We start from the raw sequence: 17,409 nt of genomic DNA on the forward strand, positions 1-17,409 counted from the left end.
CCGCACTGAGCTGCAACACGTGTTGTGGGTCCTGTGTGTGACAGGTTTGGGACACGAAGTGCTTTGGCTCTGTGGTAAAGATAGGCCTTGACCTCTCGCTGAAGAGCATGAAACTGCTATGATTGATAAGAAGCCACAGTCACGGTCCCTGCTTCCTGGGCTGGGGAGGTTTGGAGGCCAGGAGCTCCATTCTCACTCAGGGACCAGTGAGGGTTGAGTGGCCCAGAGAGAAATAGGGCATTAATTCATGATTAATCCCACAGCTAGTTTTGAACACCTCCTCTGTACCAGGACTGTTCTAGAAGCTGGAAACGTCCATGAACAGGATAGGCAAGATCCCTCCTGCACGGACTTACATTCCAGGTGGGAGAGAGCCAGTCAAGGCTGTTCTGGGTTTTTACCTTGCTATTTAATAAGATGGGGAAAACTGTAGGTGAGGCAGGTTTCATTTTTGGAATGGGTGGAATCAAGAATTATGTCTCGGGTATCTTAGGTTTGAGATGCCTAGTAGGTTTTTTCCAAGTTGCAACATATGAACAATATAGTGAGAATTTTATAGTAAACTCCATACACCCACCACCTATACCCCACCATTAACATTTAGTTACACTTGTTTTTTCACCTACCTTTTCATCTCTCCATCCTTCTCTCCATCTGTCAATCACCTGGTGGATTGTGTGTGTGTGTGTTTGTGTGTGTGTTTGTGTGTGTGGTAAAATGTATACAACATAAATCACCTAGTAGACTTTTAAGCTGAGACATCAAACAGGCCATTGGAAATTCAAATCTGAAGTCCTGGGGAGTGTTAGGGCTAGAACTGGCCTTTGGAATGGGCACCATATAGGTGGTATTTAAACTAAGGGACTGGATGAAACTACTTAGGTTGACAGTGGACAGAGAGAAGAGAAAGGGAAGCCAAAAAGAGAGGGAGCTGGTGGTCAACCATGGTGAATGCTACTGTGCAAGATGATTTGGCAATTAGGAGGATTTTAATCATTTTAACAAGAACAGCCTTAGGGCAGTAGATGGGGTCTTAAGATCAAGTGGAATTTTGTTTTTAAGACAGAGAAAATTCCGAATATGTTTATATGCCAGTGCGATTGAACTCACAGAAAGGGAGAAAAATTTGAATAACTAAGAGGGGAGGAGACCCCAGAGCAGGTGAGTAGTTGACTTTGAAATGGGCAGGAAATCACATTCCATTGTCACTAGAGGGGGAGCTGAGAAAACGGGTGCAGGTGCAGGTAGGTGGTAGAGGCCCCATCTGTCTGTGAAGGTGGTCACTGGCTGAGAGTTAGGGCAGCAGGGGAGCAGGGAAGAGATGCCTTAGAACAGGGAGGAGACACATGTGAGGGTCCCTCTGGGAGAGTAGGAAAGTGAACTAACTAGGGAAACGGAGTTGGATTGCTAGGCAGTGCTGAGTGCCCGTTTGAGATGTGGAATCATGAACGTAAAGTGAGATCATCCCATTGGGGTTGCGGTTTCCAGTGGGGAAGTTCAGGCTTGGAAGGATGTTGTGAAGTTTAGTAGGTGAGGTAATACATGGAAAACATTTAACATAGTAGCAAGCCCGTGATGGATGTTACCTGTTTTTGAATTCTCATTTTGTTTTTCTTTTGTTTTTACAAATGTGCCTGAGGAAGGCTGACATTTACCACCGGACAGGATCGTGTCCTGTGGCATGTTCTCCAGTCAAACCAAAGTCCACCGCAGTTTGCAGCTACTTGGAAGTCTGGCTCCTGGTGTGGTTACATTTATACAGCTTGATAATTGAGTATGTGTGCTAAAAAGAGCCAAACTATAGCAACTGTAGCAAACGGAGCTTTCCATTTTCATACGGACTCCTAGTCTTGGACTGGATCGGCTGGGGGTTTGTCACAGTGGCAGTTCTTAAGTTTTGTTTATCTTTTATTCCTGCAGCTCTTACTGGATCTGATGAAATGGGAATCTACAGAATCTACAGATCTAAGGTAATCGGGGGAGAGTTGCAGTTTCATGGGCTGTCATTTCTCCCTGACCCCTTTGGGCTGTAGTGTGATGCAAATAACATCTGACAGGTCTGCCAAGTGCCAGGCACTGTTGTAAGCACATCACATGCATAATCTTGTCTAATTGTCACCTCATCTCAGTGAGGCAGGTACTATTGTTATGTCTGTTTTTCAGATGCAAAAATAGGCTCAGAGGGGTTAAGTAACTTGCCCAAGGTACACAGAGGCTGATCTCCAGTTTCTCCTGCAGACATCAACTTTTTTTCTGTATAAGACCTTGACCATCAGTCATCTACACTGTAGTAGAGTAAATAAGGTAATGGACTGGAGCAGGTTGCCTGGGTTCAGAAACTGCCACCCATTAGCTGCGTGTCCTTGGGTAAATTATTTATCCTCCATGTGCCTTTGTTTCTTTATCCATGAAATAGAAGTAACAGTCCGTGCATGCTAGGGTTCTTATGAAGATCACATGAGTTAATACACTTAATAAGCCTAAATTCGTCCCTGGTGGTTTAAATGCTGCTCTTGTCATCTGCCTGGTAATGCGGCCATGGTGATGTGTGTACTGATTGACTCCCCTAGAATCATTCTCTGTGGGCCCTACTACTGGGTCTAGGTGGAGTTTGGACATGCTCCTAACTCAGGCATTATCTTTGTTTCCTCTGATTTTATTATCTCTCTGATGGAAGCAAGCATACCAGTGCTTCTAGGTCCAGAAGACAACTTGGATTTCATTCAGATTCATCTGGCCGTGGATGTTCATTTAATTTGTCCTGGTATTGCAGTATCTCTTAAAGGGAAATGAGGCCTGGGGAGTAATATGCTTCCATTTTGCCCTTCCCAGGCAGCCTGTTAGAGGGATTGGGTTGGAAAGGCCAATGGACTACATAGCCAGTGCTGGGCACAGTGTATGGTAAATGATGTGGGTCAAGGGGCTGCACGTGAACATGAGCATCAGTGATCTATAAAATTGAGGCTGACCGTGATGTGTTGCTTCCGTTACTGATTAAAAGCAACTGATCAGGCTTGGCATGGGAGGCCAGTGAAAGTTCTAGACGATGTTTTCTGGTAGACAACAGGGAGAGTAAATGCATGGTATAAAGTAGTGGTTCCCAGTGGGTTTACATCAGGATAATCGGGAGAGTTTTGAGAAGCTTTGCAAAATGATGGGCTTCACATCCACAGATTCTGAATCAGTAAGTCATGCTGGGGTTCTGGATTCAATCTATTTGTTAAGAGCTCCCAGAATGACTCAGATGTGCACTTAGCATGGGATATCATTAGTGCAAATCAGTGCTGTTCAGTCCTGTTTTTTAAAATCACTGTTCATTTGGATTTTTAAAAATTACTGATGCCCTGGACTTACCCCAGGGATTCTAATTCAAGTGCTTTGGTCAAGGTCTGGACATTTGATAATGGTATTTTTGAAAAAGTTTCTTGGGTGATTGATCTGCAGCCACGTTTGAGAATCACTGGTATAAATAATCAGCTAGATTTCCCTTCACAGTTTAGTTACTCCTAGATTTAAAATAGGAGAGTGAAAAAATGACTGTTTCTAAACTTCCCCATTGCACATGTTCAATTTAATAATCAAGTGACAAAAAAGATATGAATTGATGACTGAATCAGCATTTATCACTGGGCAATGAAGATTTCAATAAGTTTTCCCTGGGAAGAATTAACATTGACTGAGAACTTTATGTGTAATCTCAATCTTACAACGACTCTAGGAGGTGTTTATTATTCCCATTTTGTAGATGAGAATTTTGGGGCTTAGGGAGGTCAACTAACCTGCCCAAGATGTGCACCCAAGTATGCACAGCTCTGAAGTCTGGGTTTCATTTCCTCAGTGATTTTCAACCTTCACTACACAGTTGGATCACCTGGGGAGCTTTAATGATAGATCCTTGGCTCCCATTCTCAAGAAATTCTGCTTTAATTGATTTAGTGTGGCCTGGAATTGGGATTTTACAAAGCTCTCCAGCTGCTTCTAATTGGCTGAAATTGGCAATCTCTGCATTATACCATACAGCCTTTGGGGGATGGGTATCTAAATTTATTTATTTATTTAATTTTACACCAGTAGGTTGTCCCTCTGTAGAGTGCTGTGACTCGGTTCTTTGCCTATATACATTCACATATCTTAGAGTCCTTTCTGCTCCTTCTTGCCTCTTAATATGTATTGAGTGCCCAGTTTTTGCCATTTTTCTTAGTGCTGAGATGACACAATGGTGACAAGACAGATCAAGTCACCAGCCTTGTGGTACTTATATTGAGGAAGATACACAGTAAACATATAAGCAGATATATTTTGACTTATGTACATAAGCAAACTTAAGGGTAATGAAAGGTGCTTTTAAGAAAAGTAAAACAGGGTAATGAGTAAAGTGATCCTAACAGCAATGATGAGCATTCCGGTTGCTCCATATCGTTGGCAGAACTACTTTGTATTGGGGTGTGTGTGTGTGTGTGTTTCATTTTAGCCTTTCCAATAGGTATGTAGTGGTATCTTTTTTTTTCTTTGCATTTTTTTGTTGACTAGTGGTGTTGAGCATCTTTTCATATGTTTATTTGCCGTCTGTGTTTCTTTGGTAAAGTGTCTGTTGACATTTTTTGCACATTTAAAAAAATTGGGTTGATTTTCTGGTTTCTTTTTTTTGAGTTGTAAAGGTCTTTATATGTTTGGGATATAAATAATTTTTCAGATAAGTGGTTTCTCCCATCATGTCTTATTTTTGTATTGTTTTCTTAATGCTGTCTTTTGAAGAGCAGGTGTTTTTAATTTTTATGAGTCCAATTAGCAATTTTTCTTTTGTGGTTTGTGCTCTTAGTTTCCTGAGATATATATTCTCTCACAGCTCAGGAAGCTAGAAGTATGAAATCAGGTTGTCAGCAGGGCCATGCTTTCTCGGAGGTTTTAGGGGAACATCTTTTTTGCCTCTTCCTCTCTTTTAGTGGTTGCTGGCAATCCTTGGCAGCAAAGTTTAATTGGTTGACACAACTCAAATCAAAGCAGTCTGCCTTTCACCCTCAAAATTCATGTCCTTAACATGTGCAGAATACATTGATTGACTCTATCTCAACATCCTCAAGAGGCTTGACCCCTTCCAGCATCAGCTCTAAGTCCGATATCTCAACAAAACTTCTCAACTCAAAATGTCCCAAATCTAATCTTATAAATCATCTAGATCAGATATGTGTGAGACTCTGGGTATGGTCTATAATGGGACAAAACTCACCTCCATTTGTTTGTCTTGAAACCTAGAAAACAATGGTCTTATAGTCATAAGATAGACACTCTTATTCCAAAAGGAAGAAAATGGGAGGGGAAAAAGAGTCACAGGTCCCAAGTGATGAATCCACACAGCAGGGCCAGTTTCACTAGGTTTCAAGGCCTGAGCATAATTCTCTGGGTTGACCTACCCTCTGGGCCCATGGACGCCATGTTGGCCTCTGAGCTGCCCTCAGTGAAGTCAGCCTAACTGACCTTAGCCTGTAGCAGCAGATACATCATCTCTGGGCGGCTTGTTTCCTGTTTGTAGAGTGCAGAAAGCCTGACAGCCCTCCTGCATTACATTCTAGCTCTGCCCTCTTCTTTCTAGGCCAGCAATGTTTCTGCTGGGAGGGTGGGCTGGATCCACGAGTCATAGACCTCATCTCTTTGGTGAAAGCTTGTCCAGCTACACCTTTAGTCCTGTTCCCAGAGCATGATATTTTGGATAGGTTGAGAATTTTACAAATCGTCAAGTGTTGGTTCCTTTCTGCTTAATAATTTCCTTCTCAATTTATCTCTTTCCTCTTGCATTTTACTATAAGCAACGAGGAACCATGGTTACATCTTCCACACTTTGTTCAGGAAACTGCAGCCGAATAACCAAGCCGTTACAAGTTTTACTTTTCACCCAGCAGCAGAACAAAATTCAGCCAAGTTTCTGCCACGTTGTAACAAGGATCTCTTTTTTTTCCAGTGTCCAATAATATGTTCATCATTTCCTTTTAAGCCTTCACCAGAAGAGCCTTTGAAGTTCGCATTTCTAGCAGCATTCCATTCTTGATGATATATGTGTTCTCTAAAACTGTGGTTGCTTTTTCTACAGTTCCCCACTTTTGTTGCTGACCCCTCACCAAATTGCCTTTAACATTTGTATTTCTACCAACAGTCTTTTTAAGGCAATTTAAGCTTTTTCTATCATGTACTTCAAAACTCTTCCAGCTTCTACCATTACTTAATTCTAAACCCATTTCAGTTTTTTTGGTAATTATTATAGCAGCACCACACTTTCGGGTATCAAAATGTGTATCAGTTTCCTAGCTTTGCCATAACAAAGTGCTACAAACTAGATGGCTTTAAAAAAGAGAAGTGTTTTCTTTCACATTTCTAGAGGCAGAATTCTAAAATGAAGGTGTCAGCAAGGCCATGCTGTCCCTGAAGTCTCTATGGAAGGATCCTTCCTTGCGTCAGTCTAATTTTTAGTGGTTGCCAGTAATCCTTGGTGTTCCTTGGCTTATAGACATATGACTCCAAGTTTTTCTTCTCTTATCACATGGATTTCTTCCTGTGTGTCTGTGTCCACATATCCTTTGCCTTATAAGGATACCAGTCATTGGGTTAGGAACTCATCTTAACTTGATTATACCTGCAAGTACTCTATGAGTTCACATTCATAGATACTGGGGGTTAGGACTTCAAAATATCTTTTTAAGGGACACAGTTTACCCATAACAATTACACAGGAGAGAATCTAGGTGGCCTTGGTTTTGGCAATGAGTTTTTAATTACAACATCAAAAGAAAGAAAAAAATGTATAAATTGGATGTTATTAAAATTAAACACTTTTGTGAAAACTCCTTTTAACAAAGTAAAGATAAGTCATACACTGGGAGAAAATGCTTGCAAAACACCTACCTGATAAAGGACTTGTCATAGAGGTGGAATCATACAGTAAATAGCCTTTTCAGATTGGCTTTTTTCCCTTAGCAACATTCACTTAAAGTTCCTCCATATATATTTCTGGCTAGATAGCTTATTTCTTTTTATCACTGAATAATATTCCATGGTGTGGATATACCACAGTTTATCCATTCAACTACTGAAGTACATCTTGATTGCTTCCAGTTTTGGGTGATCATGAATAAACCAACTATAAACATTTGAGTGTGTGTTTTTTGTATGGACTTAAGTTTCAGGTCAGTTGGGTGGTCTCTAGGAGAGCAATTGCTGGATCATATCACAGTACTGTGTTTAGCTTTGTAAGGATCTGCTAAAACAGTTTTCTAGAGTAACTGTGCCATTTGTTTTCCCAGCAATAAATCCACATCCTTACTGGCATTTTGTATCGTCACTTCTTTGAGTTTCAGCCATTTTGATAGTTATGTAGTAACATCTTACTGTTGTTTTAACTTGCAGTTCTCTAATGACACATGATGTTGAGCATGCTTTTCATATGCTTATTTGCCATCTGTACATATCCTTTGATGAGATGTCAGTTTAGCTTTTTTTTTTTTTTTGCCTATTTTAAAATTGGGTTGTTTTCTTATTGTTGAGCTTTAAGAGTTCTTTTCTTTTAAGCCACCCAGTTTGTGATACTTTGTTCTGGTAGACATTGGGCACCAATATTGTTACCTCCTAGAAGTTATTTATAGTTTTTTGTTTTGCATTGAGGCTTATGATCCATTTGGACTTAATTTTTATGAAAGTATAAGATCTATGTTTAGATTCCTTTTTTTTTTTTGCTTATGGGTGTCCAGTTGTTTTAATACCATCTATCAAAAAGAATATTTTTTCTCCATTTAGTTGCCTTTGATCCTTTGTCAAAGATCAGTTGACTCTATCTGTGTGGGTCTATGTCAAGTCTATTTCCTTTATCTATTTGTTTCTTCTTTTACCAGTACCATGCTGTCTTGATTACTGTAGCTTTATAGTAAGTCTTGAAATCTTTAGTGTTGGTGTTCCAGCTTTATCCTTCTTCAGTATTTTGTTGGCCATTCTGGATCTTTTGCTTTTCCATATACACTTTAGAGTGAGTTTGTTGATAACTACAGAATAATTTGCTGGGATTTTGATTGAGATTTCATTGACTATAAATCACATTGGGAATAATCAGGATCTTGACAATATTGGTTCTTTCTGTCCATGAGCATGGAATATCTCTCTGTGTATTTAGATCTTTGATTTCTTTCATCTGTTTTGTAGAGTTCCTCATATAGATCCTGTATATATTTTGTTAGATTTTTTACATATGTATTTTATTTAGTGGGGGCACTAATTTAATGTTATTTATTTACAATTCCAGTTGTTCATTGCTGGTATACAGGAAAGGAATTTACATTTGTATATTGACTCTGTGTCTTACAATCTTGTTATAATTGCTTATTAGTTCTAGGAGTTCTTTGTTGTTATTATTGCTTCTTTGGGATTTTCTTCATAAACAATCATGCCATCTGGGAAGAAAGCAGTTTTATTCCTTTCTTCCCAATCTGTATATCTTTTCTTTCCTTCTCGTGTCTTACTGCATTAGCTAAGACTTCTAATACGAACTTGAATGGGAGTGGTAAGAGAAGACATCCTTGCCTTGTTTCCCATCTTAGGGGAAAGCATCTAGTTTCTCACCATTTATTAAATTACCTGTAAAATTTTTGGTAGATGTTCTTTATCAAGTTGAGGAAGTTCCCCTCCTCTAGTCCTAGTTTTCTGAGAGTTTTTATAATGAGTGAAATTTGTATTTTGTCAGATGTTTTTCTCTGCATATGTTAATATGATAATATGATTTTTCTCCTTTAGCTTGTTTTGTTGCATTACATTAGTTGACTTTTGAATGCTGAACCAAACTTGCATACCTGGCATAAGTTCCACTGGTCATGGTGTATAATTCTTTTTATACATTGTTGGATTCAATTTGCTAATACTTTCGTTGAAGATTTATGTATCTGTATTCATGAATGATGTTGGCCTGTGGTTTTTCTTTCTTCTAATGTTTTATTTGGTTTTGGTGTTAGGGCAATGCTGGCTTCATAGATGAGTTAGGAGGTGTTCTCTATGGCCTTATTTTCTGGAAGAGATTTGAGAGAATTTGTATAGTTTTTGCCTTAAATATTTGGTAAAATTCACTAGTTAAATATTCTGGGTCTGGAATATTGGAAGAGTATTAGTTATTAATTCAGTTTCTTTAATAGATGTGGGCCTATTCAGGTGATTTACTTTTCCTTTGTGAGTATTAGTAGTTTCTGTTTTATAAGGAGTTGGTCTCTTTAAGTTATCAAATTTGGGGGCAATGTAATATTCCTTTATTATTCTTTTAATGTCCATGGAATCAACAGTGATGACCCCTATTCATGTCTGATATTAATAATATCTAGTATTAGTAGTCAGTAATTTACTCACTTTTTTCCTTTGTTATCCTGGCTATAGGTTTATCAATTTTGTTTATCTTTACAAAGAACCAGCTTTTAGTTCATTGATTTTCTCTATTGATTTTCTGTTATCATTTTCATTTATTTGTGCTCTAATTTTTTTTATTTCTTTTCTTTGCTTGCTTTAGGCTTACAGTGCCTCTTCTTTGTTTAATTCCCAAAGGTGGAGGTTTAGTTGTTGATTTTATGTCCCTTTTTTTTCTGATATATGCATTCAGTGCTATAAATTTCTTTCTAAGTGCTGCTTTTGCTACATCTCTCAAAATTTGATAAGTTGTATTTTTATTTTCATTTAGTTCAAAATATTTTTTGATTTCCGTTGAGACTTCTTTGACCTTTGTGTTAAACACATGTTGTTTAATCTTAAGCTGTCTTTCTGTTATTTATTTCTAGTTTAATTTCACTGCGGTCTGAGAGCATATTTTGTATTTCTACTCTTTTAAATTTGTTAAAGTGTGTTTTATGGCCCCAAATGTGGCCTGTTGTGGTGAATGTTCCATGCAAGTTTGACTAGAGCATGTATTCTGCTGTTGTTAAATGAAATATTCTATAAATGTCAATTAGATACAGTTGATTGCTGGTGTTGATCATTTCAACTATGTCCTTACTGATTTTCTGCCTGCTGAATCTGTCAGTATGATAAAGGGTGCTGAAGTCTACAACTGTAGTAGTAGATTTGTTCATTTCTTTTCATAGTTCTGTCCCTCTTGCCTCACATATTTGGACACTCCTTGTTAGGTATATACATGTTCAGGATTGTTAATGTCCTCTTGGAGAATGGACTGCCTATCATGTAGTGTGTCACCCTTTGTCCTTGATAATTTTCCTTGTTCTGAAGTCCATTTTGCCTGAGACTAATATAGCCAGTCTAGCTTTCTTTTGATTAGTGATAGCATGCTGTATCTTTTTCCTTCCCTTTAGTTTTAGTCTGTCTTTATCTTCATATTTAAAGTGAGATTCTTATAGACAACTTACATTTGGAACTTTTTTGTGAATGTATTTGGACCATTCACATTTAAAGTGATATTAGCATAGTTGGGCTAAGCCTACTGTATTTGTAACTGTTGTGTACTTGTTACACTTATTCCGCCATTTTTCTGCCTTCTCTGATTTTAAATGTTCATTTTGTGATCAATTATATCATTTTATCTCCTTTTAATTAAAAAATTACTTTTTTTTAGTGATTGCCTCTGTGTTTGAAGTACACATTTACAATTAATATAAATCTACTGTCCAAGAACACTATGCTGTTGCACAGGTACTGCAGTTACCTTGTAACACAGTAGTCCCAGTTTTCCCCTCCTGTTCCTTACAGTACTGCTGTCATTTTCACTTATCCATGTGCTATAATCCCCAATACATTCTTGTTTTTATTACTTTGAAACGTTATTTATTAGATCAATTAAGAATAAGAAAAATAAAAGATTCTATTTCACCTTCATTTATTTCTTTTGTGTTGCTCTTCATTTATATAAATTTTAGTTTCTGACCTCTAGCACTTTGCGCTAAAAAAAAAAAATCACCTTCTTTTACCTATCTCCTGCAAGGCAGATCTACTAGTGACAAATTCCCTCAGTTTTTGTTTGTCTGAGAAAGTGTTTATTCCTTCTTCACTTTGGAAGGCTAATTTTATTGGATACAGAACTCTAAGTTGGTGGATTTTTCTTTTAACGTTGAAAATATTCCACTCTGTAGTCTTCTGTTGACGTATCGTCAGGCTCACTGCTTCTTTCCTCACCTATGTCCAGTTCACGAGGAGCCCATCAGAGGCGTTCTTCATTTATGTTACAGTGTTTTTGGTTTCTAGCATTTTGTTTTTATTCTTTCTTAGTTTCCATCTCTTTGTATACATTACCCATCTGTTCTTGCACATCGTCTAACATTTTCCATTAGAGCTCTCAGTTATTTTAAATCTCTGTATAACAGTTCCAGTATGTGTGCCGTATCTGAGGTCTGGTTCTCACACTTGCTTTGTCTCTTCAGGTGTTGTTTTTTCTTTTGGAGAGCTTTGCAATTTCTGTTGAAAGCCAGACATGGTGTATTGGGTAATAGGAACTAAGACACTTAGGCTTTCAGAGTGAGTATTTATGTTAATCTAGGCTCTCTTTATGTTTCCTATAGCTGTAGGTGCTAGAGGCTAAAGTTTATTGTAGTTTCCTTGTTTTTTCCCCCCTCTTTAATGTCTTTGGGTTTCCCTACAAACTCCTTCTCAAACAGAGTGTGTGACTTGAAACTTTTCCACTTACAGTTCACTGCTAACATACTGAAGCCTAATTGATATGGTAGGGTTTTGAGGATGAGAACTATTGTATAACTTAATGATTAAATTTCAGTTTTTTTATTGGACTTGAGTCCTTGGAATATGACATTTAGAAGTGTTTTGTATTCTCTTTTTCACCCCTTACATGAGACAGGATGGCTAGAGGGGGCTAGAGTTGACCAACTGTCCTTCCAGGTCAGATAGGGCTCTAGTCACATACCTTTTCTTGGAGGGCAGGCCTCCATTATGGAGAGTGCTCTAGGTGCATTTCAAAAGAGTTACTTTTCCCCTCCCCTTGTCAAAACACAAGGGTATTTTTCTCCACTCTTTCCCATGAGAACCTGGTGGTGCAGCAGGGCAGTGCCCCACTGACTGCGTATGGTCATGAGGGGATGGTAAGAAACAGGGGAAGACAGGGAGAATGTGAACAGATGAAGTAGTGGTAGTAGAAACGTGGAAACTTTATAACTTCCGTGACTCGAGAAGAACACTGAACACAGTGCTTTCATACAAATAAGATGGTAAGGACCCATGAAGGGTGATAGTTCTCTCTCATTTCTATGGTGGATGGGTAACAACTATTTTTTTAATATTTAAACTTTCATTAATGACTTGATTTTTTTTAAGTAATCAAATAATTATCTCTGTTTTATTTTACTTTTATGGAAGTAGATTATTTATCTTTTTATGGATTTTTAAAAATAGCTTTATTGAGGTATAATTATGTGTAAATATTTTAATGTCATGAATAAAGACAATTTCATTGCTTCCTTCCCAGTCTGAATACCTTTATTTCTTTCTCTTGCCTGATTGCACTGGCCGGGATTGCCAGTGGCTCTTGAGGTGGCTCTTCAGCACTTCATTCCTCCCGGCTTCATCCTCCACACCCCACACACACATTACAGACAATGAGTGTTAAACTGCTGATCAAGAATGAAGTTTCCTAGTGGTAACTTTACTTTATATATGAATATTACTTATCTTTATAATCAGAACAAGCAACAACATCATTCCTTAAAAAAAAACTAAACTAAAAACAATTGTTAAAAGGTATAAAACATGTTATATAATTAATAATAGTCCAAGAAGCTTATACTGGCAGTGTGGTCACAGGAAATCTGAATTTCACAGGAAGGAACTCTTATCCCTGAGGCGACTTCAGGAAGGGCAGCAAGATGACTCAATATTGATCATTTAGGGGTTTCATTCTCTTCTCTCCAGGCCAGTATAGGTCTCTGAGAGTGGGGTGAGATAGAACTTTCGGAAGAATTGAATTGGAAGCAGCCTCAGCCCTGGAGGTCAGAATTACTGGGGCAAGGTTCATCTTGCATCTAACATAAAGTCAGTATGAAGAAATGGCCTTTGTTAGCATCTGCTTTGGTTTTGAGAGAGTTTAAGATAAATTGAAAATAGCACCCCAACTGAGAATTTGAGAATATATATGGTATTCATTGGCCCTTCTATGTCACTCTTAACTCCTGAAGAAAAATGTTCTGCTTTTGTTACCTGGTCAAACAAAATACTTGTGTTTTCATCCTCTTATGATCATGTGAAACCACTTTGTGACATGTTGGAGCTCTTTTCCTCTATCCTCAGAGCTGTACCCAAAAACAAGTAGTAATTTTTTAGGCATCCCTCTTCTCAGGCTTAATTCCCTGATTTTCTACACTACAGCATCTTCTCTGGGGGCTGGAGGGAAACCTTTAATTTAGGGGTCTGACTTCTGAGTTCTTGAAATGGTCATGCAGACTGGTGATGCAGACACATTTTTCGCAGAATTAACTAATTAATCCATCAACCACTTCTTGAGTGTCTAAAATGTCACTGAAGATTCAAAAATGAAAAAGTTACAGTTCCTGTCCTCAAATGCTTTTTGTCCAACCTGGGGAGATGTGTCCAAGAAAAACTAGAAAATAAACACTGATTTGGGCTTACTTACCCAAAACATAAGGGGAAGTGGGTAATACAGTGGAAGCTTTCAACTATTTCCTGAAAAGTTATCTTTTGCTTTATAAAATAGTGAAGATTCTGTTTCTATTGTATAATTTACTTTTGTAGACCTTATAGACTGCCTAGACATCAGTACACATTTGTCAGTGGTGAATTGTACAGTTTTATACTACTATGGATTTACCACAGTAACTGTGACTTTAAAAATTAAACATTAATCAGTTTAGTATTGATATTCTTTTGTCTGTTTCTTTTGTGATACACTAGGTCAAATCTAAGAGAAGAGAAATTCATGCAGTTTGGTTCTTGTATTTCTATAGGGTTATCTCAAACTTACTGCGCTAATGGACACACCAGAAATGGGCACACGTTTCTGATCAAAGCTGTTTGTTCTGGGAGCTCTACTGACTTTCATGGAAGATTTGAAATTGGTGACTGTTGGTATGGATTAATATGGATTTCAGTCTACTCATCTGTGTGCTAGAGAGATCTTACTAATTTGTGTGTGTGTGTGTGTGTGTGCATTTATATAAAGAAGATAAATTGCTTGGGTGCCATTCACATGTTCATTTGGTGGAACACATTGGATAGCGCATTTAAACAATGATATTTATTAAATAGAGTATCTCCGATTATCAAGGAGCATCTTGACATTATCTGACATTTCTGAAGGAAAATTCACTTTAACTGTCTTTAATTCAGAGTGTATCATTTAAAATATTTTCAATCATAGATTTGGGAGGCAGAAGCTTGGGTGTCATCCTTGGTATGTTTTACTTAACAATGAGGTCTTTAACTTTTCAGTGTTATTTCCAGGGAGGGCCTACTATTTAAGTCCGTTACCTCAGTACCAGTCACAAGGCCACTGCTGTCCTTTAAAAAAAAAAAAAGAGATTGTTTTTCCCCTTTATCAAAGTAGAATTTTCAAAAAATTAAATACGTGACTCATTAAAATTTGAAATGAAACCATGTTAAGGACTTTATTCAATTTATTTATTAATGAAGTAACCAGGAAGGTGACAAAGTTAATTCAGAGAACATTTTGAGGATCTAGGTTTTTATATGCATTTTGAATGAATATTAAAGTTAGAATGCTGTATTAGATTTTAAAAGCCTGGTTAATATCTGACAGGGCAATAAATTATAATCTTTGGTATTATCTTTCCTATCAGACAGAAATTATTGTTATCCCTACTAGATAAAAATCTATAAGTTAATACAATAATTTCACTGAGTCTAGGCCTTTTAATTAATGGTAAACAATGAGTTGTACAAAGTACAATTTTTTATGTAATTAATCCTTGGGAGGCCCTTGTAAACATCATCCTCATTATAACATTGAAATGATATGCCACCTGTGTTTTTGCCTTACTTCCATATTTTAAATAATATTTCTTAACATCCTGTATCTCAAAGTTTTGAAATATGTATTTTAAAACACTAACTTTTAGATTCAGATTATAGTAATCTCATTTCATTTGCAAGTAACTAATGGAAATGTTGCCAAACCAAAAAAAAAAACCTTCTAGATTTTTTAATCAATGGGAGCAATGTAACATCATCTTACAGACCTATTATGGCACAGATTAGAAGAGAGAAACATGTTTATCCTATGTGAGGGCTTTTTATGGAATGAACATGAACTCCTTGAAGACAGACTCTGAAGTTAATTTTGTCCTTCAAGATCGAATCCCCAGCCCCTAATTCAGAGTAAGGTGGCCTTAAAAGAATTAACTCACTGAGTGACAGTGACTAAATAAATAAGTAATAGTATGTCAGAACTGTGAAAACTCAAGCTGTCTAATAGAAATGCTTTTCTGTTGTGTGTTTGACCAGGTGAACAACAACTGTGTGCTGGCCCCAGGATACTAATTAGACCTTCTGCCTGACTCTTAGAACCCTTCTGCCTGTGTCCTCCGGACACGGGGACAACATGTCTTCACCCAAGAGTGCCACAGAGGGTCTGGTAGGCTTGTGTGCATTGTGCACTGGGAAGGTGTAGGGGCAGGAGGAGCCAGAGCAGTGCTTCTCAGTCTGTAAATATGTGTTGAACCACCTGTGGATTTGTTACCTGCACATTGGGATTCACTGAGTCTGTGGTGGGGCCCAACGTTCTGCATCTCTAACAAGCCATCCTGCTTAGCGGCAAGGGTTAGACTCTGTTTTATTTCACAATGATGAAATAGCTTTGTTTTTTTTTTCTGATTGTAGATGTGATATATATTTTTTGAGGAAATATTTATGTCCTTTGGAAAGTACATAAAAGCACAAAAACATGAAGAAGGATTTTGGTGCATAATATTAATGCAATGTTTTAATTAGATGATGCTGCCTCCTGGCTGACCCACGTTGTTATTGTCTTGTCTCAAACATGAGTAGCTTGCCCTCAGTTTTCAACCTTTCTTTTATACCTTTTCTCATCCCTTCTGTGTTCAGCTCAGCTCCTGGTTCCTCTCCTCCCTGCCTCTGTGTAATCAGTGTTGCTCCCTCCCACTACAGGTTTAAGCCAGAGTTCTACACAGAGCATTTCCTGCCAGGCTGCTTCTCTAGCCTTGCAGGTCTGACTCCAGAAGTACTTCTGGCCCTGTTTACACTCTGAAAGGCCTAGAGGCAGCTTTCTTTCTCATTATGATATTACTCATTCATAGTGCGAATGTTGTCTCCAGTTTTTTTTTTCTTCAATTATAGATACCATATTGACAGTTAGAATTTTAGATTTTATTCTTTGGTTGAATTCTTTCTTTAGAATAAAAGATTGGGATCCAAATTGGGATCCTTGAGCTAATAGACCTGAATCTTGTATTACTTTTACTACTTATTGCCATATTATTTTTAGAAGTTAAGCACGTTACCAGCAATGTACTAGTTATACTGTAAACTCACATTATTTGGTGTCATTACAACAAAAAGAAATGTGGTTGATTTTTTTGTTGTGAAATGATGCCCTGAGCTTCCTTTAATTCCTGTGATTCTTGTCCAGGATTATTTATTTACTTTTGTGTAACATGATTTAAAAAAAATCTGCTTGATACTTTTTCCTTTTTGAGCTAACTGTGCGCTGACAGTTCTATAAATTAATAATCTTCTAAACTTCTATTCAAGAATCTGATGAAATTATAAATTTGGCTGGAGTCTTTTAAAACGTAATTTTGACTCAGCTTCATTCCTGTTATATCCTAAACACTCCATGCCTTTGTTTTAGCTTCAGTGAAAAGGACAAAGACAGCATACAAAAAAATAGTTGAAGCATTTACTTTCTTAAGACATTTGCAAATTAATATACAAGTGGCCAAACTGGGTGGGCTTCCTTACAAGAAATTAAAATAAAATTAGTGATTCTCATATTTTATTGGCAGTACTGATTTTTAGATTCTGAACATATTTTTCTATATTCAAAGAGTACTACATTATGTTATAGTAATTTATAATTTTATTTTTTATTTATAGAGTGAATTCACTCTATTTTTAGAGTGAATTATCTCTAATAAAAGAGAATGCTTTACAAAGTTGAAAAGTTAAACATATAGATGAATTTAAAGTCTAAAACGAGAGACAGACAGTGCAAGAACCAGGTTACTTTAAATGGATTAAAATCTTTAGTCACAGACACAGTCCCCAAATCACTTATTAAAAGCATTTATAGTTTTCATGGAATTCCAGCTGGAATTTGTATTCTCTTTTCTCAGCTCCCATAAGCCTTTATTTATATCCTCATTGGTGTGTTTTATTGTCTGATTTATCTTTACATTTTCTTATTGAACTGCAAACTCCTTGAGGATGGAGGCTGCATCGTTTTCCTCT

The 17,409-nt window shown here is 37.3% G+C and overlaps 1 long non-coding RNA gene across 1 annotated transcript; it reads left to right on the forward strand.

Moving 5' to 3' along the window:
- Positions 1–266: 266 nt before the first annotated feature.
- On the forward strand, positions 267–15,507 carry LOC140699768 (uncharacterized). The gene is made up of 5 exons (XR_012078002.1): positions 267–363; positions 1,644–1,774; positions 1,921–1,970; positions 13,929–14,049; positions 15,445–15,507. It is a non-coding gene; the product is annotated as an uncharacterized lncRNA (long non-coding RNA).
- The last annotated feature ends 1,902 nt before the right edge of the window (positions 15,508–17,409 follow it).

The sequence above is a fragment of the Vicugna pacos genome, chromosome 11, assembly GCF_048564905.1.
Source record: "Vicugna pacos chromosome 11, VicPac4, whole genome shotgun sequence".
Lineage (NCBI taxonomy): Eukaryota > Metazoa > Chordata > Mammalia > Artiodactyla > Camelidae > Vicugna > Vicugna pacos.